This window comes from Ciconia boyciana, chromosome 7 (genome assembly GCF_034638445.1).
Source record: "Ciconia boyciana chromosome 7, ASM3463844v1, whole genome shotgun sequence".
In the NCBI taxonomy this organism is placed as follows: Eukaryota; Metazoa; Chordata; class Aves; order Ciconiiformes; family Ciconiidae; genus Ciconia; species Ciconia boyciana.
The window spans coordinates 30,982,530-31,009,791 of record NC_132940.1 but is presented as its reverse complement, the minus strand read 5'-3'; the positions used below and the strand labels follow the sequence as shown (position 1 = coordinate 31,009,791).

The 27,262-nt window shown below is 39.9% G+C and overlaps 1 protein-coding gene and 1 long non-coding RNA gene across 2 annotated transcripts in view; both read left to right on the top strand.

Annotated features, from left to right (window-relative positions):
* XPR1 (xenotropic and polytropic retrovirus receptor 1) overlaps positions 1 to 27,262 on the top strand; it is a 115,918-nt gene that overhangs the window by 22,986 nt on the left and 65,670 nt on the right. The window lies entirely within an intron of this gene.
* LOC140654422 (uncharacterized) lies at positions 432 to 15,033 on the top strand. Its single transcript, XR_012043417.1, has 4 exons — positions 432 to 531; positions 3,765 to 3,944; positions 4,030 to 4,188; positions 14,995 to 15,033. It is a non-coding gene; the product is annotated as an uncharacterized lncRNA (long non-coding RNA).

Genomic DNA, 27,262 nt, shown 5'->3' with positions numbered 1-27,262 from the left:
ACTGTGACTCACTTTCTTATAAAGGAAAATAAGATAACGTGAGTAAGCTCAGAGCCTTTACTGCTCTCCAGAACATTGTTTATATATGACATTGTTTTGCTTAGAATTGTTAAAATGGGTCTGACAGATTACCTTAAAGGTATCTTGACTTGCTTATCTTCTAAGCAAACTCTCATATCTGGGAATAAGGCCTGTCCTGCGTTGCCTCTGAGCTTAAGTTAGCTAGTTTGGTGGATGAGCTGTTTCTTGTATCTTTTTTGCAGAATTTTATTGAAGTGTTGTTGAAAGTCTGGACATGGCTCTGTAGTATTGAAAAATGTAGGCTTTGACGTGTGCCTGATTAGGCAGTCGTCATTCTTAGCCCATTGCCTGTAAGTGAAAGCTATTGAAAGGGTACACATATGCTGGTGTATATTCTCTTAGAAACCATGAACAGTGTAGACCAAGACTGCAGAAAATGGATTTTTGTTGTGATTTTTGTCGTGATTGAGGAGCATGAAGAGATTTGCTGGTGGGTTCTGTGACTTGGAGGTTGGTTGTTCTCTTCTTTAATTTTTTCTGCTTCGTGATCATCTTCTGTGGCACTTGATCAGTTAAGCCACCGGTGATTTCTGTTTTCCATGAGCTGCTCTCTTGCAAGCTTTCCTCTTTGTGTTTTTTTTTTTTCCCCTGAAATTACCCTTTCAGTGTAGCAATTGGACTAATTTTGTTTTGTGAGCATCTTATGCTAGTCATCAGAATGACTGTTCCAGTTGTGAAGAGGACCTCTTAAATAATAGCCAGATTGCACCACGTTCCACGATGCACTGCTGTAGCTGGTTTTGGTGTCAAAATTTACTTATAATGAACTTCATTTTAAGCTTCCCTAGCAGTTGGTGCTGGCAGGGAGCAAGGACATGATAGTCTGCTTATTAGAGATAGCAAGAGGGAGTTTTGTCCTCCTGCCGCTTCGTGGCCTGTAGCCAGTGGTGCAGAGCCTCTAGGACTTGTGTCCTCTGCTCTGCCATGGGTCCAATGGAATTTCAGATATTTCACTGGAAATTTCAATATTTCAACGGGATTTCAGATATTAGGATTTAAATTTTTCATATTTAACCTGTTTAAGGTTCCACTTTACATATTTAAAGCATTTCCTTTTGGGGGAGGGGTGTTAGTTTGATTTGGACTTGGTGGTTAGCTTTAATCAGCAGCGTGGCATTAAGAACTTTATCTGAGTACAAGCTTGAGGATGGAAAAAAAATCTTTCTGGCTTCTCTCTGTTCTTGCCATTTGTGTATGAAAGTGTTGGAGCTTTCCCTGGTGATGCTGGTACTTCATTTGAATATCTTGGAAGTGATTTCTTATTATAAGTAAATTTATCCTGTGGAAGAAACTTTAATCATCTAGAATTCTTTTTTCATTACTTCCCCATACCCAGTTGGAAATTCATGAAATCTGATAGACGTTCCAAGACCCTTAAGGACTTGCAATGTTAAAATGATTCATTAACTGTTCTAATTATGTGACTTCTAGGGCATGCCTGTGTGCTTCAGGGCAAATAGGTATAATGACAAATACCTGATACTTGGCCTAAATGAAGGCTTCTCCTTAAATCCATCTGGACAGCTGCTGTGACTGTTAAGAATATTAGCCCCCCAAAAATGCAAAATATGCTGATTGGTCAAATGACATGGCCACTATACATGGGTGTCTTTATTTGGCAGCTACTTATTTGAAGGGCTGAAAAACTTGCCACAGGACTTTCTCCCAAGGGTTAATGGAGGATTTGGTTTGTTGATGTTCTGAGTGCTCCTTGCTTTTGTTAAAATCAATAGAGGCAGTTTTTAAGAAATTTTTTTTTTTAATCTACAAAGGCAAAAATCTTTTCTCTGTGAAGCAAACAGAAGTAAACAGATCTATATTTTCCTGTGATTGATGTGGGCTGATACGAGCTGCTTTTGAAATTCAAACTGCAGGCAGCTTCTGACATCTGTATTGCAGGTAGCTTCTCCGAGGTGGGCTTGTAGATAAGGCTGTTGTGTAGGCCTCTTGCAATGTTTAATGTCAGAAAGCTGAGCTAAGATGTGTTAATTTTATTAACGTAAGTAAATTGAACCAGTGATAAAAGGAGGTGGTAATTTGTAAAAGTGTATTTTAAAGAGCAGTAGACCCGAGTCCATTTTAACTTCAGTTTCCATTCAGGAGTGGTAAAATGTCATTAGCTGAAACCAAGAATAACAAAAGTGTAATTTCCTCACAGTAGAAGAGAAGGTCTTAATCTAATGAAAGCCATAATGTCAGGAGCAGAGAAACCAGCTTCTTGGGAGGAGTTGTATCTGATGGTTCATCTTGTTGGTAATCATGCCAGAGTTAGGCTGCTCATTGCTATTTCCAAACAGTGGTGGAGTAAACTTCTGTTAGACTCGGGTGGTAAATGGCTTTCACCTGTGCTTTGTCACTGAGTGCTGAAAGGAAGGCATGCTGGCACTTTAGAGGTCATTTAGATTTGCTAAAATGGAGTTTTAGTGTATGTTATTAATTTGTTATAGTAGCAAGCATATCTTTTGAAAATGCTTGTTGGAAGGTTTCCTTTTTGAGTCTGAGTGAGGAGGGAGAAGTTAAGTTGTTGATACATCTGTAAACTGAAAATAAACCTAAAATTGAACCTAAAAGTAACTTTCTGTTACTCTGTCTGAAAGTGATCATTTGGGGTCTTGAGTGGTACCTACAAGGAGTAACAGAACTGGTCCCATTGGAGTTAGTATGAAATTAGAGCTTTACATGCAAATAAGGTTTGAGGACTAAACACTGCACCACCACCACCCCCCCCCCCCCCCACGCCCCCCCCCCCATGCTAGTGGGTTATTTTTTTTTGTTGCTTTTTGTCCTCTTCCCACCCTGGAATAGAGAAGTCCCTGGTGACATTTCTCATAAACGCAGAATGCTCTTAGGAAAAATGCTGCTGTTGGAGGCTGTAGGATTCTGGAGTGAGCAATATGTTGTTGCGGTTTAGTAACCACAGGATACTTGAACAATAGAGAGGTATGTGGAAGACAACACGCATTTCTCCAGTTGCAGGGAAGAACTGTTTTTCTTGCATTTCCTTTAGAGAAACAATCAGGTTCATTAAGATGACTAATTAATGCAGTTTACTGCCATTAATCTTTCTTAACACCAATGTATGTAGCACGCAGTAAAATCCATTAACATGCCGTGATCCTGTGCTAATTGTTAAACTCTGCTCTTCTTTGAACAGCTTAGTACTGAGGTAGATGCACATAGATTACAGTGGGGTAAGAATGGCTCCCTCACAAATGTAAATATTTAGTTTGATAGAACTGATAATAATGCTATCTCTCTTGCTTGTCGGTTGTTGAATGACTTAAGTGGAGTAGAGTATGTCATTAATGGTATTAAATGTTATTAAATAGGAGTGAGGGAGACATGATAGGGGAAGGGAGAAAATTGGTACATCATCATGTACAACCTTAGCCCTGTGTCAGGTTGATCCATAAGAGAACTCATCTAAAACTTGTTTATTTAAACTATTTATCATACAGTTCACTGGCTTCAGAAAATGAAGATGAGGGAAAAATGAGCACAGTCAAGGTTTCAGATAAACCACGGGTTTCATGTGACTGTGATTTGAGTGACCCACCACAATGGAAATAAGTGTCCAATTAGACTGGCTAACTTAAGGCAGTCTTTCAAAATGTAGTAAAAATGGTAGAGAGAGCTACATACAAAGAAATTTTACAGAAACTTTTCTTTAAACTGTTTTACAGTAGTAGTGTGAATACCTACTTGAAGTAAAAATATGATATGCCTAAAAAGATAGACAGTACCTGAACTTCAGGAAGAATGAGATGGAAGGTTAAGATGACTGCAGTGACTAAAACGTCGATGGAAGGCAATGCTCATCTCCAGAATGCTGGATAAAATCCCATGCAGCTATGTTTAGAGAAGTATGTGATTATCTTCATGCTCCCAATTGTATCAAAAGTGATTATTTACATCTTGTAAATTGATGTTTCTTGTTTAAATCTGCAGGGTATTCTTGATGCTGTTCTTCAGTTGATTGTAGGAACTAATTGGGGGAGAAAGATTTATGGCTACAATTTACTCATCTCAATATGTTTTCATTTGAGTCAGTCAAGAGAAAGAGGTTGACCTCCTCTTTTAAGAAATCCATGTGAACTCATAATTCAGGTAAAAAACCCAAACAAACCAACCAAAACAAAAACCCCCTCCACCAAACCCAAAACCTCACTATTTTTAATGTTTCTGTTTTAGACAAAAGGGTATGAATTGTAGATTAACTTTTCAAAATCCTTTACTAAGGGAAGACTTTCTGTTTTCAAGTAAATGCTATTTAGAGTGTGCAGTAGTGGTGAATTCTTCTTAGGGTATCGCCAAAGCTCTGAGTTACTTCAAGACTCAATAAATCTCTCCTTGGAGTACTGCTGATGCTGTATGTACTGTAACTACCTGGGTCATGTTGCTGGACACCTATGGGGACAGATATCTGCTCTTCCCATGGCAGGAAGCCTGATGCTGTGATACGATACTCTGAATCTGTCTGATGTTCCTTTGGATGCTTTTGGTCTCTCTAACTTTCAGAAAACTTTTTTGAAACTTCTTCAGACAGCTCCAGCTTCAATGGATATTGAATATTATTTGTCCAATGCAAGCCATCTGTTATCTGTTTTGGCAGTCTTCAGTTAGTAGCATTCAAAGAAAAAAAATGCTTCCCTCAGTGCTGCAGGTTTTTTGCTTTAATGTCTTCAAACAAGTTAATTTTGTGGTGTTCATCCATTTGCCCAAGTTTCTTATCTCTGCAATCCAGGCTTGAGGATTCACTTGCAGACCTAGTATTTGGGATTTGGAAGGGAGAGGTTTGGAGGTGTTATCTCAATTATTGGTTACTTATGCATTTCTTCATTAATCTTCATTTGTATGCTAAAACAGCTTGAAACTATATTCATTTCAACTGGCTGAATCGTGGAAATTGATTTTTTGTGCTGTCACAAATGATGGCATTCTTATGCTACTTGAATCTGGTTGGGAGAGCTGGTACTTGTGATGGTGACGTAGGCTATAAGCAGACCTAATGGTTTTGTTCTTTGGACCCCTGCAACTGTGACTAGGCTTATTCAGTCAAAATTTCACCCTGTGCTGGTACTTCCACCCCTAGCATGCATTCACACAGTAAAGAATGCTCTTAGGAGAATAACTTCCTAGCGAGACCCTCAGAACATGCTACTCACTTGCAGGAGCGTACTGCATGTTCATATCATCTCTGCTGCAGTTGTATTTTTTACTTAGTTTCTTTTAACCAGAATTTGGCCACTCACAGCTGTGACGATAGCGTGAAAGTCTCACACTGGTATTAACACATGAGTAATTTTTTTACCACCTGTAAATAGGTGCTGTCTGTGGTGGGGGATGGTGTTGCTTACACCAGGTCTTGGCTGCATTAAACTGCTTTAATCTTGTACATGGACTTATTCTTCACTAGATCCATCACAGATGTTTGTTCAGAACTTTTAGACTGTTTAATACTGTAAGAATGGAAGTATGGCTAATTCCAGGGTTCCCTTTCCTCAAATCACTGGTTTCTGTAACCCTTGGCTTTTAGGCAGTCTGATTAAAAATTGAGTCTGATGGAGAGCAAGCTGATCTCCCTGGTGCTCCACCTGCATGATATCGATGAGTGTGGGCCAACAATGAGGAATTTTTTGTCTTGTGACCGCACTTGCAGCCAAAGTGAGTTATTTGAAACTAATAAGAAATGTTACCATCAAGAAGAGGATGTCAGGTCTTTTAACTTAAGGTGTTTTCAGATTGGCATGAAAGAATTGAGGTTTCTGTTAGGGGTGTGGGCAGTTTTGGGCAAAAGCCCTAAGAAGTACTTGGGTGGTGCTAAGCTTCTGTTGTGCATTTGCAAACAACTTGAACTGCTTACTTGTAATTTGAGAGGGGGAAAAAAGTTGAATAGATGGCAGCCTGAAAGGTTTTGTGTGAAGTTAAAAAAATTCTTTGGCTTCTGTAAAAGTGTTATTTGAGGAATGCCCAGGCTCTTTCCCAGTCTAGAAAAATGTGGGATTTTTCTCCACTCTGCACAGTTACAACTGAAGGGACTTTGTTCGTACTTTGAAAACATGGCTTGTATTAGGAACAGAGCATAGGAATCTCTGTAACTTTCTGAAAAGTTTGGATCATGTGAGAATTTACTGTTTTCTCACAGAAAAACTGTTAATTTTCTACTAGCAATTGGACCATCTTTCACTGAAAGATGAGTTAAAAAAAAACAAACAAACAACCACCTGAAATGAACAACACTTCCAATAGGTTACCTGAAATTTTAGTAACCTACTCTTATTGCTAGGTTATTTTTTTAATAGAAAAAAATTTTGTTATATTTTGCAGGGGAAAAAAATCAAGAATAAATTGAAGAGCACTCTACACACTTTTTTGGTGTCTTAATTCCAGCATTTAAACTTAGAATTGAGGTTAAAGTAAGAACTCTGTTTTTACATGTGGACCATATGTGCTGTTGTCTTTATAAAATGAGAGTGACGCTAATTAACTACAGATGAAATACAGCGCTGCTCTGGGTAGGGGTTTATTGCCTGCTTTCTTGATGGTGTGAGGCTCATGATTGTACTCTCTCTTCCTCAGTTTTTGAGCATGTGATCTGGTTTCCATAGAACAGTGGAAGGCCTTAGTGTTGCTAAGTTCCTATATTTTCTCTGCAGAAAGAGGTGGTTGAGAGACTTGAGTTGGTTTTTTTGGTTGCTGGTAGCTAGGCCTGCATGAGAAAGCAGAAGTAACCTGTGGTAGTTCTGGATGATGAGTTTGGTTTATTGCATTGTGGTGCTGGAGGGACGTGACAGATATCCATGAGGAACCTGCTTCCATTTTTTTTTCCTACGTAACAGCTTATTTACTACTGAATAATGGCATAAATGTGGGGGTAAGATATGTTCTGAAAATGTCACTGGAGTTTCCAATTCCTCTGTGATTTTCTTGGTGGTTATTCACATATCCAGTAAGCTTTCTGAGCATCAGTGGGCTAATACTACTGGAGATTAATTACCTCTGTGAAGTGCTGTATAGTCAGAGAATGAATTTGTTTCTGAGATATTTGGGCTGTTCAGAGTTGCCAGTAGTATGCACAAAGAGGACTATTTGGTCATCAGTCTGGTGTGGGCAGATCCACAGGCTGTTTGTAGCCTGGGAGTTTGGTACTGATTATTTAGTGTCATTTCAAACACAAGAAACTTTAAATCTAAATTTGATTCCTACATAGAAATTAGACGTCTTTAGAAGTTGGAATGCATTCTTATGACAACTTTCATCTTATTTTAGATGAACATCTCATGAGGTCACTCCTCTTTCTGTTTTGAAGCTCATACTGTTGCAACATCATAATTAAATGGGATGCATTTTCTAACTTTAACATATATTGTTTGATGGTTTTTTTTAGACATCAGAAACTGGAATAGCTTAACATAGAATGGTAAGAGAAAAACAGATTGCTCTTCATTGAAAAATAGAAGGAATTGAACCAATATTTATTTCATTTTTATAGCTGGTAATTTGTTTCAGGTCCATGTCTGTGAGTGATCAGCTGTATCTGTCTGTCCTCTGGTTAAGGAAAGGTGCTGACATGATCTCCAGTTAATCACTGTGATCATTTGAGACTTGATAGCTGCTGAAATAATGAGAACATCCTCTTTGTTATAACATTTGTAGTGATGGGGTTTTAGCATATATCAAATATTGCACAAGATACTAAAATCTCATAACTCTTTAAAGGAAACTTCTCTACCTGGTTGAGCACTTGGATTGGATGGATAATGCAAGATAATTAGAAATGTATCCTTTTCCATCAAAAAGGATTATTTGAAAATCGGTCTTTCCTAGCTTACAGTGTCTGAACAGTTCTGATGCTTGAGGTATCTTCTTTGGTGATCAGAAGAGGACCTTCTTCAGTAACTTCTAGAAAACCAAGAAACAGTTGTGCCAAATACTATTAAAGTACAAGAGGGGTCTTTGCTGTAGCTATCCTGCTTGGAGATAAAATTGCTACTCTAGGTGGGACATATTGATGTTAATTGTGGAGTGAAAGGAAGGGGGAGAGGGGAGAACGTGTGCTATGGTCTGAAAATCTACCAAGTCTCTCCTCCCCATTTTTGAGGTTCTTTGATAGTCGTTAGACCCTGTGTACCTGAAAAGGAGTAGACAAGAATTTCTCTAAACTCTTGGCACTCCTTGGTCCAGACTTTGAAGAAAGCTTTGGATTCTTTTGCTGGAGGTTCAGCATTTCACATTTCTCAGGTGCCTAAGAGGACCTGAAAGCTGCTTTTGGAGCCTTGGTGTCTTATTTTAGTATACTAGCTTGGTCCCTGCTATCCCCTGCTATCCGATAGCCTTAATCCATCATGGAGACCTACCTGCCTCTTAGTTTTCAGCTATGCTGTCTTGTCATTGTCATGAAGGCTTTTTTCTACTTGCCTGTGCCTTTGAATGTGGTGGCTTATGTTTTTTTTTTTTTCTGAACTCGAGTCACCCTGAATCTTTTATTAGCTAAAACTACTAACTGGTTTGGCTGGTGATACCGAGTTGTGTGATACAGTTGTGCTTCACCTGTTGCTATCTCTGTAGGATATGGATGGCCTTTCATGCAATGCCTGTCAGAAAATGGATCGTGTGTATTTGAATCTGACTACATAGCCATTACTCTCTAGTTTCTAAATATTGATAGCTTATTACACAAGTCTTAGAGGCCTATTTCAGGAGCGAGCTGTCTCCTCAGCTCTGGAACTGAGATTTTTTTTTTTTCCCCCAGGTTTCTCAAGATGCAATTTTGGTGTCTGAGACCGGTACAAGCTCAGACCAAAAGTTTTTCTTTAGAAGTGCCTTCATGACAGAAACACATCTAAACAGGCTTCCAGAGAGTTTCATTCTCTCCCCTCTCCTACTGCTTTGTCTTATTTGGGGAAGCTGCTGATGGGTTCAGAGACTTCGGGGCAAGGGGCAAGAGAGGTAGCACGGGAAGGCAGACGTGCAGAAACTGGGCTCAAACAGTCACGCTCCCTGGGAAAAAACCCATCTCATTTAGACTCTTGGACAGTTGTTCGTTCAGTATCTGCATACCAGCTTATCTTCAGATCTGTGTGCCTGCATGTTACGGTACACCTAACTTACTAATAGCTGCATTGATTGATTTCTAACAGCTAAGATAACTGAAGCAGCTTGCTTAGCAAGGAAATGGGTTGTTGAATTTGAGACTTGCTGAAGTGCTAAGCATTGATATGTCATCACCTATAGATGCCTTCATTTGTCTAAGGAGATATCACTAGTGATATAAGGTGCATTAAGTGTTAGTGGCAGTCGCCCAATTAGGTTTGGCTTTGTCAAAAGTATACCTCATTTGGAGAAATCTGCACAATTAGGATTTTTTCAGAAAGTTCCTATTTTATTTTTTTACATAACAGATTATTCTGTAACACATTTTTGCAAGCATTTCTTTTTCAGGTCTAACACAAATAACATTTTAAACAGTTTTAAACTTCATGAAGTTGTGTTTGGGCTATTTTTCAAAGTGTGCTGTTGATTTTCCTGTAGTAGTTAAGAAGAGGTCTCTGAACTAGAGAATAAAGGCATTTTGTGAGAGGCCCATTAGCGTCATCTGAAGTTTCCTGTCTTCCCCATTTACTACTTCTTCAGGGTTTTCTTTATTCTTGATTTTTCTTGTTCCAACCTCACAAATACTCACAGAATAAAAAGTACCTGTGTTTTACAAGGGCAATTCTTTATTTAAAGAGCTGATACAGATGAGTGAGCATCACCCAGATCTGCCTCTGCTTTCATGTAGTTTCCTGATGGGTCACTGGAGCCTGACCTCACTTATGCTGGCCGCTCATGCTTTTACAAAAACTAAATGGAGGAATCTGAGGCTGTAGCTCATTCTCCAGGGAACGGGTATGACTTGGAGGATGAAATGAGATTTGGGTATGAGGTTGTGGCTTTCTTTAAACACCACATCTAGGCATAAAATAGTTCTAGGAGTCAGGATTTAAGAACAATTCACTTAGAAGTTTTTTGTTCTTTACTTTTCTCCTAGAGGCTTTGTTTAAGCAGATTAGTCAAACATTTTGTACACATTTTCCCCTTTTTCAAGCACTGGCTGTTAATTCTGGCATAACTCCTTTGTGTAGTAACCTCCCAAGCCAGGCCTGTATTTGAGGCTAGTTGTGAATCTGCCTCAGATTATGGTGAGGAAACATTCCCATTTACTCAGACTTGCATTATTCAAGGTAATGGTCTTGACTGTTGTGTTTGATACGCCAGGCAGTGCAACATGACGTAAAGCAACAAAATGTGAGGTTCATTATGATGGAGATCTGTGGTGAAAACTCAGAATTTTTTAATTAAATTGTGGTTTTGTGCATAGTGCAACACAATGTAAAATGATTAGTGTGACAATGCAGCATATTAAGAAAATTTACAGCTTTTTCCCCCAATCTTGCAGAGGTTTCTGCAAGACTGGAAGACGGCATTTCTGAACCGATGCTGTGAGACCAGATGCTGTCAGAAAGTTGCTGATGTGGAGCAGTCTCTCCTGCCTTAGTGAAGTTTTTGTTCTTACTGCCTGAGGACGTCTCACTGATGCTGAAAAACTATACAGAGTTTTATAATTGTTACCCCTTAGAAGTTGGTGACCTTCTATACTTGTGTCAAGATACACACACACTGTTTTTTCTTATGAGCCTCTAGGGAGTGGGTTATCATGAATAATAATAAATGTAATATTCCAACCAAGAACTGCTTGGTGGTGGTATTTAGCTATCTCTTTTTGATATACTCCTTATAATATTACTTTAGAGGATTTTCTTAAACAGTTGTGAAATAGAAGTGGAAAAGGAGAGGGTAATTTTCCTTTAACTTACAATGATGTTGTGCAAGCTGAGCTACTTCAGAAATATCTGTGTGCTTATTTCTGAGAAGGAGCTGGTAAAATTCTGGGTTGAGCGAGTGAATAGAGAGCAGACATCACTGCCGGTGTATTTATTGCAAAGTTGTTTCTCTGGCCTGGTGTGGTCTTTAACTTCTGAACATCTCTGGCCCTGTAATGTTGTCGTCTTGTCTCTGGTGCCAGCTTCAAAACTGTAACTGCCCAGTTTGTCCACCTAAGTCTCCCACCTAGTAATTTTGCTTCACTTAATTGGTAGAACAGAGTAAAAGTTCTCTATATTTGACTCTTATTTACTTTAATTATAGTAAATTTTGTCAGAAATAAAATACCGCTGTGTTTCATATGTTATGAAGCTCATCACAGTGAGCTTCATGTACTTCTATGGATATAATTGTTTTCCATATCAGCCATATCAGAAGTTGAATGAAGTCTTCTGAAGTCTGCACCTGTGTTAATGCTAGGAACCAAGATGTTGCCTTGAGAATTGGCAGCGCAACATGGTTTTCATCCACAAGATGTGACTGTTTATAGCATCTGTGAAAGCTGTTAGATTCGGTTATGAACCATGATGTTTTTGAGCCCAGATCTATATACTTTAACCAAGCAGTGCTGTTCTTGAAGTTTACCTTCTCTGTGTTTATCTCCTTTGTGTCTTAAGCCCATGGTGTTTATGACACGGAATTTCTTTAGCTCTTCAGGGAGTTGTTAACCATCAAGTCGGCGTGTTGTAGAGATGCTGTGGACATGGGTTTGATAGTCTTTGTAAAGGACGGGGGTTGCTGTATTAATTTCAGTTCCTTAAGGTGTCTTTGCTCACAGCTACAATCAGTTTGTTGCTCTACTTGTGCATGCTATGTACTTTTAACAGTTGATTCAGTAATGAATGCCACTTGCATCGTTGTTCTGGGGTATTTTTGTACCATCTTTGTGCCTTTGGTCAGTGTGCCAGGTCGTCTTCAGAAGTGCTAGCATAGCAGGCCAGGTAGGCACTGCTTCTCCAGAATACCATTACCCTGAGTTACTCTTTCATGTAGTAACTGGAGGGATAATGTACCCGAGTTCCACCTGCAAAATATGAGCGTGTAGCAGGTATAAGCATGCCTTTTATGATCCACTAAATATGAAGAGCTCCAAGGAGGCTGTTTGTCTTGTAGCCTTCCACTTTGACACAGCTATTACTGCTACCGGCTTTGGCTAGTTATATAATTTTGTAATGCTGTTGTGGCTGTCTGGCTTACCTCCATAACCAAAATGAAGGTAAATTATAGCATTCAGCACAGAAATGGATCAGAAGTTAACAATGCTTGTGTTCATAATGCAGTTTGAAATTTATCATAGAATCATAGAATGGTTTGGGTTGGAAGGGACCTTAAAGATCATCTAGTTCCAACCCCCCTGCCATGGGCAGGGACACCTTCCACTGGCCTTGAACACTTCTGGCCTTGAACCAACCTGGCCTTGAACACTTCTGGCGATGGGGCATCTACAACTTCTCTGGGCAACTTGTTCCAGTGCCTCACCACCCTCATAGTGAAGAATTTCTTCCTTATATTGAATCTAAATCTACCCTCTTTCAGATTACAGCCATTACCCCTTGTCCTATCACTACATGCCCTTTTTAAAAGTCCCTCTCCAGCTTTCTTGTAGGCCCCTTCAGGTACTGGAAGGCTGCTATAAGGTCTCCCCGGACCCTTCTCTCCTCCAGGCTGAAAAGCCCCAACTCTCTCAGCTGGTCTTCATAGGAGAGGTGCTCCAGCCCTCTGATCATCTTCGTGGCCCTCCTCCCCTCCTCTGGACTTGCTGCAACAGGTCCATGTCCTTATGTTTGGGGCCCCAGAGCTGAACGCAGTACTCCAGGTGGGGTCTTATATTTGAGATGTCATGGTAATAGTGTGTCTTATTGTTCTACCTTGTTTGTGCTTATCCTGTGATCTAGGGATTCAGTAACACCAGTGTTTGGTACTGTACTGAAAGAAAAGTGAGGCAGGAGCTTTTAAAATGGAAAATATTTAATCAGTAACTACTGCAGTGGAGGTGGATTGTGGCTCTAGTGGGAACTTTGTTGGTTCTTTTGCACATCGTTACAGTGGTCATGGGTACAGCTCCTTGGGGAGACAGCAATTTTTTAAAATATTTTTTTTCTCCATGATAAGCTAGGAATAGCTGTGTCCTTGAAGCACATCTTGACTCTGTATGTCTGTGGAAAAGATTTCCCTGAAGCTTTTAGATCTTTGATTCAGCAACAAGAAAATATAGATGCAGAAAAGGAACCACTTAAGTTTGGGTTTATTAAATCTGTAAGACTGGAGGGATGGAGAGGCAGACCAAACAACGTACAAGGGATTTGGCTATAACAGGGCCCTGGCAGCAGCGCACAGCTTTCTTGCTGTCCTTCAGATGTCCTTTGTGGCTTTTAGGTATGGATGGAAAAGCAATGTCTCACTTCTTGTTTCAAACTATTTCCCTATGACTATTGAATCAAGTGCTGTTTAGCCTTGAGTCACTCAGCCTTATTCACTGTGGAATTTACTGAGGCAAATAGCTACGACATGCTGCTGCTATTTATAATGTTATCTCATTGTCTGTGGGTTACGTGAAGCTGTGCAGTACGAGGGTTTGAAGAACATGGATGCAGGGAGACCCTTTAGAGTGTGCAGCATTTCAAAACTTTGTGTTTATTACTCCAGCATAACAGTAGGTGCAGTTCCCCTTGCAGATTGCTGCCGGATGTCCAGGGCTGATGGGCAGGCAGTGAAGTGGTGACTTTGAGGATCTTTAAGTAATTTTGTGAAGGCTGAGATACTCATATCTTGAGGTAAAAAGACTATTTCCCTCCACTCTCTGTAAACCTCAAAATTGGGGAAGAAAGGTAAGGAGGTATCCAGAAATGGTGTATGATGTATCATGCTGTTCAAGCATCAAAATAGTCTGTCTTGGGGACCTTCTTCCTGAAACATCCTACTGGTGGTCGTCTTGGGAGCTGCTTCTTTTCAAACACCCTGAACTTTACACAAGGAGCCATTAGTTAAAACTGTCACATCAGCTCTCCTTTTGACCTGGGAAAGTCAAGTTCTCAAAAAAATGTTTATATGTAATTGTAAATATGTCCATGGCCAGGATATCCTATCACTGTTCATACAGCTGTCACTGAAACCTTTTGTAAAAGCAGATATGAAATTAATACTTACAAGATGACTTCAACTCAGAAGCAAACAAAGCTTATTTCTGGATCTCAGTCTTTTGAATTGGCTCCAAAATACCGGAAAGAGTTGAGAAGGGGGAATTCCCAACTAAGTAAGTTTCACTGGAAAAAGAAACAGAAGAAATACCTTAAGAAACCAATCTGTCTTATGCTACCAAGCATGAGTATTAATTACGTAAGTGTGATGGTGTTTTCCAGATATTAGCCAAAAAAAAAAGTCCAAATTTGAGAGGCCTAGTGGAAGCCAGCATCAAGAACAGGGAAATGCCTTTCAAAGAACTCTTCTATTGGAAAGCAATGGAAGAATATATACTTTTGTTTGGCTATGTTCCTAGAAAATGCGGGCTGCTTTGGTGAAGACATTGAAGGGATGACCTTAACAGTGGTTTTAAATATGCTGTGAGAATTTAATCCATTGCATTCTTTGGAAGAAAGCGTGTGTGTGCATGCATGTATGTACTGATGCATGTGGATGTGCACACACAATTGTGTGTATATGCCCTCTGATGCTGTCAGAGGGCAGAAGCGTAGTTTGAGGATAAACCCAAAGAACAAGGAAACTTGTTCTCTTTCTTTCGGTGAGGCTGCAAATGCAAGATAACTGGCATGAGAATTGAAGGTCCAGGGGAGGCCTTAGACTTGCAGTCCTACATGCTTTGTGGGTATGCTCAGTGGTAACTGGCTGAAATTTGCAGAGAAGCTGGAGTAGGTGGTGTTTAAAAAAAAAGAAAATTGGTCTAATAATGTTTTTTCTGTCAATTTATAATTTTAATGTTTTCAGTTTAGAAAATAGGAGCTCTGAATGCCTTTTCTTTAATCTTTCTTCCAGCTAGGTGGTAAGAAGCCAGGTAGCCTGAGAAGTCATCAGATGCTTCCTTTTTCTTCTGTTACTGGCTGTAGAAGAAGGTGACTATATTTAACTGCTCCAACAACCAAAACCAATTAATGCTGTAATGTGAAGACACTCTGACTTCAGATGTTGTAGAATTTTGCAGCTAATAATCTGAGAGAAAGGAAGAGGGAAATTCTGTTTTTTTACATACTGGGATGTGAACCCTATGTAAGTGGGGGGGGAAGGGCATTTAATAGAAATGCAGAGAACCATTCATAGTACTGGAGATAACTTGTGATTGGGCAGAGGTGCAAGTAGCTAATTGTGTTGTCCTTTGCAGCCACAAATGACAAATGTCTTTCAGAGAGGCTGTCTTTCCACCTGAATGCTTGCAGGAATGTGATCTGTTGGGACAGCAATCTTGTTGGAGTTGACATCGGAGCAAAAAATCTTTTTACCCTTAAAGTGTGCTAAGTGTTTGGATTTCCTCTTTTGCAGTAAAGAATCGAGTTAATGCCTAATGCCTTGGCTTTCTCACTTATGTTTTTGTAAGTGAAATGTGAAAGTGTTCACTATACTCTTCTTGTTATCAATCCTTAAGGAAGAGGAGGTAGGAAATCTTTTAATGGCAGCTGGATTCCAGGCGCAGGTAGATTGTGAGGATGACGTTTGTGGGGGTTGAAGTTGCAGTTTATTTTTCTTTTTTTGATGTGTCTTTTTGTTATAGATCTACTCTCATCTCTCTGGAAACTGAGGATTTAGAATAGCAGTCACAAAAGTAAGAGGAGGTTTTAGGGAAGGGAAGAGCTTATTGGGGGCTGGGAGGGTTACCTGACCATATAGCTAGTATACACCTGAAAAGGAATAGACTTTATTTACACTAACCACGCATTAAATACAGCACTTGCTGCTGCATTTTTTTCAGCTCTGAGATCATGGTAGAACTTTTTACCTTGAGCTTTACAGCTAGCTGATTGCAGAGTTCTGTGTTGCCTCCCACCCATGTGAGAGCCTGCCTCTGTCTGCTGTGTCCTTGAATTCTCCTTGCTGTCTGAATACACTAGCAACACTTTACTGAAAGATCCAGGCTTATTGCACTTGAGACGCGGAAATGCGTGTTTGGTGGAGACATTTAATGTTGTGCTGTGTTGGTTATCTGAATACATATTTTTTTAATAACTCTGAATGTTGTTCTCTTTATATGCCAGACGAAGCTGTTTCAGAAAAGACGCAAACTCCACTTGGAAGTATAATGGCAGACTTGGGAGGATGCTACAGCTTTGTAATGCATAAGCGCTTTGTATTGATGTGCTGAATGTTCAAGGTGTCTGTGTATGGGGAACCTGTGAATAATTAACAAAATCTGTGTGTTTAATTTTCTTCTGATTGACTAAACATGAGGATTCAAAGTAGGTTCAGCATTCTGTCTGCTTGCTTTATGTTGATTTATCGCTTTGATTATTAATCTTTCCAAGCTGAATTTTATGCAAGTTGTCTCTCGCATCCCCATGAAAGAACAAAATGTTGCTATAATAACTACCCAACTGTGGAAATTAAGATCAAGAAACGATATCAACTTTCTTGCATATTATTTTCACAGTTTTGTCTGATGTTTTATCAAGGACAGCACACTCAAATGATTGAACAAGACCCCTAGAAACTGACAGTACATGAAGAAGATGGGTACCAAATAAGCCCCTCCTGGTTTATCTACAGTATTTTTTTCTGACTGACAGTATTTTGTATCAAGCTGCTGTGTGTTTCATCTTGGCCATTGTATGTTGCATGTATGAAGCGTGTAGGGTTGTAGTGAACTGTGGAAATGCATAGCCGTGGATGTACCTGAGCTCTGGTCAGGAGCTGGCCTTGATGCACAGGCCTTTACTTTGTACCTGAAGCAGAAACAGCTGGTGGAAAGGTTGGAAAAGTGAGTGCAGGAAGAACTTTATCACATGAAAGCAAGGCCGCTAGGAAAAGATGGTGCAGTTCTGGCATTGCTGCTCTTCTCCATCTGCATATCCTGCTTCAAAAGGCTTATAGCAAAGCTGGAGAAGGCACAAAGAAGGGCGGTGAAGATGAATGAAGGTGTCAAATGGCTTCTGTGTGATTGTGTTCATTAGCACTATTCAGCCTTGAATAAGAGATCTGATAGAGGTCTATGTGATTAAGAAGATGAAAGGTTTACTCTTCTTCCAAAACACGTACTAGGGGACATCAAATGGAAGTAGCAGATGCCAGATGCAAAGCAAAAGGAGGAGTAACTAACTTCTTGTCACAGGTCTAGAGGATGCTAGGAGTTTGTGAGCTCAAAAAATTCAACAAATTCCGTAGGAGACAAATGTATTCAAGCTCCAAACACAGTCAGGAAGCCCCTTAACCACAAATAGCTACTTCTGGAATGGTTATTTAGAGGAAGCTTCATTTACATAGCTGTCTTGTCTTTGCATTCTTTCCTGGATAACCACTTTTGCATGGTGTTGGGGATGAGCTACTGGGCTAATGCACCTTTTTGCCTAACTTGGTATGGCAGTTCTTGTAACACAGCTGGCAAAATGGGCATAACTTTTATGAGCATAAGTGCTTCGTTGAAGTTGTTCTTTTAGGACATTTTAATAGGTCTTTAAACATATCCACTTGGGATTTTTCATTTAGACAAACTATTGGACAGAATTGCCTTGTTGCAGTGGAAGAGCAGGACTGGTTATCCTTTGAGTCTCTGTCTGAAGCCAGCATTTTCCTGGTTTTCTTAAGTCAAAGCATAATAGTTGTAAGAAACCTTAATTATTCTAAAATGACTTGTAGCAATCTTTGTCAAGCATTTAGTCCAATGTTACTTTATTAGTACACTTATCACTGTATGAAGGCAGGTATGAACTGTAAAATTTGCTTGTTAATGCACTGTCCTGGCAATACAAACCTCTGAAGATGTCCCTTTTTGCACATTTTAGTTTACATGCAGTCTTCCTTTTACACCTCAAAAAGGGGTTTAACTGCATCTGTTTGTTCAAAACAAAAAAAATGGTGTAGTCAGATCTCTCTTAGAGTTACTGGAAGTTATTAATAGAAAAGGGTGGGATAGTTACACTGTTTCTGCTTGCTTTAATTTAAAGAGAAGTATGGTGGGGCAGGTGTCAGTCCCCGCTTGTTGTGAATGGTGCGTTAATTCTACGCTGTCTTTTGGAAAAGCAACCAAGTAAATAAAGGCATAGGATTTGTCTGCAGACACAGTGAGGTTTACTCTGGGATAGTTTGTGGTCTGCATTTAGTGTGCCTTCTGGAATCAGAAACTAGAAATCACATCTTTTAAAAGGTATGTTAAATGCTGTAGAAACTCTCTGATAAAGGTCACTTGACATGGCAAGCTCTGCTACCTTACGGACATGCGAAATTTGTCAGTCATTGTGGGGTGGGTTTTTTCTTTTTAATTTTATTCTTTTAGCCTGAGCTGAAATTTCTTTGATAAAGTTTTATTTTACCAAGTAATCCTTCTACTGGCAACTAACTCGGGCAAACAGGATGTTTGTTAACAACAATCCTGTGTTAACAACGATCCATTTGTGTTTCACCTGAGGATGTACTTCAAAATCCGGTTTTGAGTCAGGAGGTGAAAATGACTGCAGTGCTGGGCTGTGCTGGAAACTTGACAGTGGGACAAGGATGATGGTCAGCTGTGAGAAGCGGTAGTGAACAGTGCATATGTAGCACCTTACTCCCTTGGTTTTGAATTGACCCAGATTGTGTGTGAAGAAAAGAACAAGGACCCTGTAATGAACCCTTATCCATGCTTTATGACAGCTGTTTCCTAAGAGGATTATATGTCTTTGTGTCATCTGTACTGAAAAGAATATGTCCTAGTGTTTTGTTCCTGATCTTTGTAAATACTGTTCAGAAATCAAATGGACCCGTTTCCTCAAATAAATCCCAGTGTTTCAGGATTTCTTTAATAAGTGCTATCAGAAGTTCTTTGCATTTGGAGAATGGTGAATTATTTTATTACAACATCTGGTAAGTGAGACATTGTCTATCATCTGAAGTAGTGCAGTTGTCCCAGCTGGCTCTCCAGCTCCTTCCCATCCCCAAACCAGGTCTCGCTAGCCAGCCGTTCTGCGTGTCATCTTAGTGAGATGTTAAACAGCGAAAGGCTGCTGATAGTCTTTGTCTGGTCTGATTACATATATCTGATCATACAAAAGCTCTCTCTTAATGTGTTGGGCAGGATGTAGGTGAGATGGCATGCCAGGCTTTAAATATTCAAAATATGCCCAAGTTTGTCCCTAACAGCTGTTATGGCTCTCTGTTTTAACGATGTAAGCCTGGGTGCTTCTGGCTGGTCTAATCAGCCACTTGTTAAAAAGCTGACTGCAATCAGGGTAGCAGTGGTTGGCTTTGGAGAATGTCTGTCTTGATGCTGACTTACATGAATTAGGTGGTTATAATTCAGCAGTGTTTGCATGAAGAGATTAATGCATGCTCACGTCTCCTGCCCAGCCCTTCGCAGCTGTTTGTCAGGTGGGAAGCTGCACTGGGTGAGGATGGTCTCTAGGGCTGCAGTGCACCTGCGAGTCGATTGGGATGTTGTCTTCACTGTTTAAAAGCTCATTAAAGTTGCATCTCCTGTTCTTAGTTTCTTCCTTACGCCCCTCTAGCTAGCTGTCCAGGCTTTTGTGAACAAACCAGAATTGATCATACCAATTAGCTAAGCCCAGGGGAGATTTTGAAATGTTAATGTATATATTTTTTTCTTTGCTATTAGATAGCTCTTTGCTACTGCTAAGGATTTGCGCTTCCTTGCTTTGATGCATTTGTTCTTCTTCCCTTTAACAGTTCTCAGTAGACTTATTTAGGTAACATAGTAGACCTCAATGTTTGTTTAGCTTTAAATTTCAAACTCAATATTAAACTGGTGATATTTCCAGCTGCTGTTAAAGTTCTGCTTGCCTTTTTCCCCCTGAATCGTATGCACCTACACAAAAGATGAAGTAAATGTCACTTGCTATGCTTCTAAAAGTTGAGTGGTCCAGATAAAGACTTTGTATACTCAGAAATAAGTCTAACTCCAAGCTGCTACAGGCTTTTAAAGGAGTCGGGTTGTTTGAGCTGTTTCTTGGTTATAACTTCCTTACCTTGAAACAAATTCAGTAAAAAAGAAAAACATTTAAAGTTTGGGTTAAGAGGCAGCGGGAAACTATGGTCTGAACCTTAAAGCTATGACTATTATGTATGTCTTACCAAATGCAATGCATGCTACAGCACGTAGCTTACCTCTTCTTGAAAACAATTTGTCCTTTTCCTACAGAAGGATTTAGTGTCCTTTTCTGACCGATTTCCTCTTTCTTGATCAAAGTTCAGCAATAAGCTTGGTTCTGAAGAAACGGAAACTCAACAGAAAGTTGTGGCTTGACAATTGAGAATCTCAACTGATGTGGTGGTTTTGTAGTATTGACTCAGTATGGCAGTTCTAATCAAAATAAACACCTCAGCCTGTGAACTGGATCCTCGCCTTGGAAAAGAGGATAGAAGAAATCAAAGAGTTGTTATTTTAGTTTTTACAATGCAATTGCACAGCACCTAAACAGTGATGTCATTATGTATTCAGTTTCCTCTCCTGGGTATCACAAGTAAGCCCACCTTATCTTAGGCTAATCTGATTTTTCCTTTAAGATTATTAAGTATTAAAGCTCTTACCCATTTCTGGTGTTGGTAATAGTCTCCAAATTCTGCATATTTAAGCATGTAGGGGCATCTTGTACCAATACGCTTCTTAGATTATTTTTGCCTGTTTTGGAAAAATACCAAACCAGCTTGGTATATTCCCAGTTCACACCTATAACGTCATGGTGCTCTGTTAGCTAGTTTGCTGAACTGCTGTATGTGTTTGTCATGTGAGTCTGTGGATAGCCAGGGTTTAATCCTTTCTACCTTGATAACCAGACCCCTTTTTACATTATTTGTTTTTATAGCAAAATGAGAAGGAAGGTGTTTCTGCTCTCTCTCAGTATAGCACTAATTCTGGAATAACCTCTGTACCTAGTTCTTTGGTGGTTTTATTTGGTTTGCATGTTTTTGATGTAAGAGCAGATATTTTAACTGGTGAATTTTTCTTTTATCACTTAGGTCATGGCTTAGGCAGGTGGCTTGTCTAACTTAAATTTTCAAGGCACCCCCAGTCTTGTACTCTTTGCTTCATCGAAATGCACAAGTACTGCACACAGCGCAGCTGACAGGTTGGCCAGGAAAAGACCCTGCCCATGTTGGCCCATGATTCATTCCAGAGTGACGCTGGATTCTGGAGGAAAGGTCTCTCCGTGCATGCAGACTCATGCCTCCTGCTCCCTTCTCGGTATTAGGCAGACTTCCCTCGTGCCAGCCCTTCTTTGGAGGTTAAAAGAGCAGCAATGCTTAGTAAAACTATCACAAGTTTGAGTGAATATGTTAAAGGCCAAACCAATGGCAGGGGAGGAGGTGGTGGTGACCTTTACATTCCTAGGAGGACCTAGCCCTTACCTTGCTCCTTGTCTATAAGTGGGGGGTTTTTTTGATCTTTCATGCATCCCCTTCTCTTCACCCCAGATGAATTTTAATTCTTTCTTCTATTCTGGGTCATCCTACTGTTCAAACACATACATGAACACAGAATTTGGTATTTGTATATGGGGTGTGGTCTTTGGGAATACCACTTCCTGTGTTGCCACAGCATTAGGACCATAAAAAGTACTCTGAAAGCATCAGAAGCATTCTCCATAATATATTTAATTAAACCCATAGTTTCCAGTATGCCTCAAACACACAGATAGTTCCAACTCATGACATTGCGATAATAAGATGACAGTTTTGAAACATAGTGCTTTGGCTAAGCCTTCCCCTTCCCATCTTCCTTTTTGGTTTTAAAGGCTCTTGATATTACAGCCTTCATATGGCACATGAATTCTTGGCAGAGTTTGCTCTGCTTGCAGTCCAGACCTTTACTGCCGTTCCTTTCACACATTAAAATGTTGGGGGGTTTATATCCAGTTTCTGTAGCCTTGTTGTCCCTTGTTAACCACAAGGGATAAATAGTTCTTGTTTTACAAATTCGCAAGACTCTAACATAATTCTTGCATTAATACTGCTTGGTCGTGTATCTTTTCTCCTTCAATGATCTCTGGAGATGTCCTCTTCACCGTGAGTGAGGCCCTCAACTCTTCATCTTTCTCCCCTTCCACCTCACCTTTCATGCAAATGGATAACAATTTTTTTCCCAAAAAGTTAAGACCTCCTCATTGGTTGAAGATGCAGAGATTGACTCCAGAACAGCCTTAGTTTTGCTAGTAGAAATGTGGAACGTTTTGTCTGCTGTAGGGCACAAACAGAGGTCACAAGGTGGCCATGAGACGAAAGTGCCCATCTTCCATGTTAACTAATTTAATTGGCAGTCTGCTCTTTGGTTGCGATATCGCAGGCACCAGATGAGCTTGGTGCAGTTTCTTCTGCCCCTGAGGCCTCCAGCCCTCAGGACTGGTGCAACATGCCTTGCTGGCCCCGCGCGGTGGGTGTGTGGAGTCTGAAAATACCTCCAGCAGAATAGTTCATTGTGGGGGGGTAACAAATGCATTTAAAAAAATGCACAACACAAGGATTACTCTGGGGTCGGCAACTGTCAAGCAACTTGTGGAAGACTAATCAGGTTTGGGAACAATAAGTGTGCAGGTGATTACAGCTTTTTTTAAGCTCTGAGGTCTTCTCTATTTCACCTCCCTCCTGTAGGCCACAGGATTAGTTTGCCATCAAACACGTTGCTACTCAAGCTTGCTTTTTGCAAAAATGAAAGAGAGATTGGAGACTAAATTTCCTCCCTTTGCTTGCTTCCACCAATGATTTTGTAGCTTGTAAAAATCTTCATTGCCCTCAATGGTAGTTGAATGGCCCCCGATGTAGAGTTGGCAGCGACTTGCCAGTGAAATAAGCTTGTGCCACGCATATCTGCTGAAACGCTGGTCTCTGCTTCAAAGCAGAGGTTTGTAAACCTGCAGAGGAGGTGGCTTTGCCTACTTCTAAAATGTGCTTGTACGTGGATTGACCTGCTGCTCTCAATTTTAGATGGAAGTTGAAGGATTTTTTTGAGACGCCCCTCACCATTGAGTAATGCCAGGCTAAGGGAGAGACATAATCCTTGTTCTTCTCGGTGGGGCTTGAGCTCAAATTTCTGTTAACAAAACAGATTACTCCTAATCAAACCAGTTTTATAACAGAAAAATAACTTGGAAAAGGAGGTTTCAGATGGAGATGGATGCGATGTGCTGAGCTGGATCAGAGCTCTTCTCTTCAGGAATGGGTTTATATGCATCCAGGGATTTGCTCTCAACTGTGTGGTGCAGTCCTGGGCAGGGACGGGGCTGTAATTTTAGGCTTTGAGAGATGCACTTAGCCAGGATTGCCATAGCTACTGTTTTAAGACTGAGTACTATAAATGTAGGCTTAAGGATAATAATGAATTTCATCATCATTCATCTAGATAATTACTTTAAAATATATGGGGGGTTTATTTCTGTAAATTAAAGCAATTAGATTGTGACTTTCTGCACAGCCTTGCAAATAGGCTGGTGAAGCCTGCCCAGTTCCATGCACACTTATCTCAATACCATGTGTGTTATTTCAGTGCCACAGCAAAGCTTTTCTGTCCTGGAGATCTGTAGGCAGTGAGAATTCAGCCTTGCCAGGAGCACAGTGAAGTACTCTTGCCTTCAGCTTTGGCTAATGCCGCCCACGGACGAAACACCTTAATGCTTGCCCTTACAAGAAACTACACTTCCATACAATGGTTTTTTATTTGTTTCAAGTGATGTGCTGGTTTTTTCTTTATGACATAGATAAACTTTCTTAATTATTAGAGTGATTATAATTTAAAACCTTCAGCTTAGATTTCTGAGCTGCAAGTTTTGATCCTAAATGAACCAATTTTTCTTCCCCTGTGGTATTCCCATGTTTGGATAAGACACTTTGAAGTCAAGCAAATGCAATTTAACTTTGAAAACAACAATGATGTACTGTTCATGACTACAGTGGTACTCCAGATGCTTTTTTGATAAACAGAATGACATTAATAAAGGTGGTTTGCTGCTTTTATTTCTGCAGGTACTATGATATGTAGAGAAGCTACTGTGGAGGGGAGATTTGGGGAAAAAGAGAAGTATACAGTTTGCCTTTCTGCTTTAAGTATCTTTGAGACCTCCCAAATTATACCTTTTTTCCTTTTTTTCTTCTCTTTCGTCACATTGAGAGAAGTTATAGAGCATGAGGCATATCCCTTTTTTTTTTTTTCCAAATCTTGACATAAAGACAGTATCTTCTCAGTAGAATAAAACTAGAGTATCAAGCCTATATTCACAGACCATTGCATCTATTAGGTCTCTTTGACATAACTAAAAAGCCAATGAGTCTATCCAACCTCCAGGAATGATGATTTTTTTTTAAGTTTCATTTTGAGATTTTGCATGTGACACTTCCCATGATGAAAGATGCTCCTTGCAGCTTCATAGAATAATGTAGGTGAAGAACCCTCTGGAGGTCTTTGGTCCAAGGTCATGCTCAAAGCAGGTCCAACTAGATCAAGTTGATGAGGGCCTCATCTAATAGGGTTAGCAATAATCTCCAATGATGAAGATGCCACCACCTCTCTGGACTCACACTCAGCTCTTGACCGTTGTAGTGAAAACATTTTCTCCAGTTGGGTTTTCCCGTGTTGCAACTCTGCATTACTTCTTGTCCTTTTACCTCCAAGAAAAGTCTATCTCTATCTTCTCTGTACTCTCTGATTACATAGCTGCAGACAGCAGTAAGACTTTGTTGTTCATCTTCTTAACACTGAACAAACTCAGTCTTCTTAGTCTTTCTCAGCTTGGTTATCTGGGACATTTTTGTAAGAGATGCAGATGATATAGAGGACTTTTGGCCCTTCAGCTGCTTTCTTGCTTTTTGAGGTGAAAGGAGATATTTGCTGGGATAGTACCAATCGGTAAAAGACTGCTGAGACTTTCTTGCTTGTTCCAGATTACAAGTCTAGACAGCTTTCCTTTGCAGACATTGTATGCCTTATGTCAGACTTGCTTCGTTTGTAAACAGGTCCAACTCAAGAGGAATTCACTGACCTGCCAGACAGGTGGTTTGTATCCAAAATGATTGATTATTGCCACTTGGTTCAGGCTGTACAGTTGGAAACAGAGTTCTGCTCTAAGAAAAGGGTGTTCCTTGTGAGTTCAGACAGATTTTAGAGTTTTTTCTTTTCAGATTTGTATTGTTTTGACTGTATACTAATGTGCCTTTCAGAAGTAAAGGGGGAATGTTGAACAGCCAAAAATCTTCCCTCTTTATCTTCTCCTGACAGATGAGGCATGCTTATTTTTTTGTCAGGGAACTGGACAGCTGCTGAAGTGACTCCCCTTGCCAGGGTCTGGGTCACTGTTCATGCGAGCTTAAGAAAACCCAAGTGCGTAAGGTTGCATTGTCCAGTGTGATATGCTTGCCATCAGAGAGCCCATTTTTATTGTAAGTGCTGGAAGCTGGAGCCACAGTTTCACAGTACAAAGCAACACCAACACTGACTTCAGGAAAGCTTTTCCCTCTCTACTCTGCCCAAGCCTGGTTATTCCCACTACTGCGTTTTGGGACAGCAGTTTGTGCAGCTGTGCTGTGCACCAAAGAAAAGGGGTTGGTCTGGCTTAAAACCTTTAAAAAAAGAAAAAAAAAATTACAGTAGTTATGGTTTTGAATCTTTCTCTGCAGGAGCAGGGGGAAAGGGGAAGGAGAAGTTCAAGGGTGGTATCTGCTTGCTTTTTAAAGTTGGGTCAGTTCCATGATTCAAAGCTCAGCCCTGCAAATGGTTGGGCTGAAATAATAGAAGGGCAGATGCTGGGCTGCTAGGGGGAAGGACTGGGGCAAAGACCTGGGGTGTGGAGGCGGGAAGGTCAAACTGGTGGTTATATCAGCTTCTTTGTAATGGTTGCATTTTCAGAAATAACCAGTTCAGACATCTGCCTGCCTTGCCAGTTGTGTTGTTAATTATACTTGCTTAAAGTTTATAATACAAATTTATTTGCAAACAAGGCGTGGGACTTCTAGTATTTGCTCATGGCATGTTTTCCAACTTGGAGCACTGTGCCCTCTTTTTTTTTTTTGTTTTGAGTACCTGACCTTAAATAATACTGCTTTAAGAAAACAAAAACAAAACCCCAAGGCAAATCTTGTTAAATTTTGTAATTGAATCAATTGGATGCCAGTTTTTCATAATTTTTACACTGAGATACAACACTGCCATGGAAAAGACCTGCTCTAGCATAAATTCTTTCCTAAATAAGCATTTCTGTCCCTGTGTCCATTTTCCTCCATTGCTTAATATTCAAGAAACTGGTGTTGCTTCCTAGGGGGTCCTGGTTTTGCTTCAGACTGTGTTGCAGCATGCTTTGTTCTTGTTTGAAAAGCATAATAATTGGCTAATCTTACCATTATACTCCTATAAGCTAATGTCCTGCTTTTCTACTGTTTAATGTGCTTAGTAATGTCAATTTAGCTTTGAACCAATTAAAACATTGTGTTGCTTTTTCTAACCTTTTTTCCCCTCACTGTGATGTTAGTATATCCTCAGTATCCACGATACTTTCTCATAGTCCTGTTATCTCTCATCTATTCCCTTCCTTTGAGGATTGGTCTAAACTATTCTCAGAGTTTTTAGTTTAAAAAAAAAAACCTGTTATGTCTGTATGTGTGTCTATTTTAGGAATTTATTCTAAGTGGTCTCTTACTCCTTGTACAGTTTCTTGATTGGGATACCAAAAGCATATTGAATGGTATTGAAAACATTATTTGGCTTATTTTGAAATAAAACCTATTTAACTGAAGAAATGCCCATTTCCTATGGGACACTCGCTCTTGCATCTATAATTTAAAAGTACAGATGTCAAAGATAGAGACGACTGGCTTAAGTACTTATCTTGAAGCATGGATAACAAGACTGTTGTAGGTTTTTTTCCCTTCAGTTGTCTGGCATAAAAAAATCTGCACATAGTTACTGTAGATAAACTAGGCTTTTTAGTCATATCTATAGATTTGGTTGGTCAATTTGGATGGCCAAACTAAATTGCAGTATCATTGGTCTGCTTCCTTCCCAGGTTTGAGAATGCATGAGATAAATGCTCCTGATAGCAGAGGCGGCTGTCGCTTCCATTTTTGAGATGGTCTAGTATCCTGTGATATGCGGCAAAACATGATTAGGATGTCACAGGGGATTTTCACC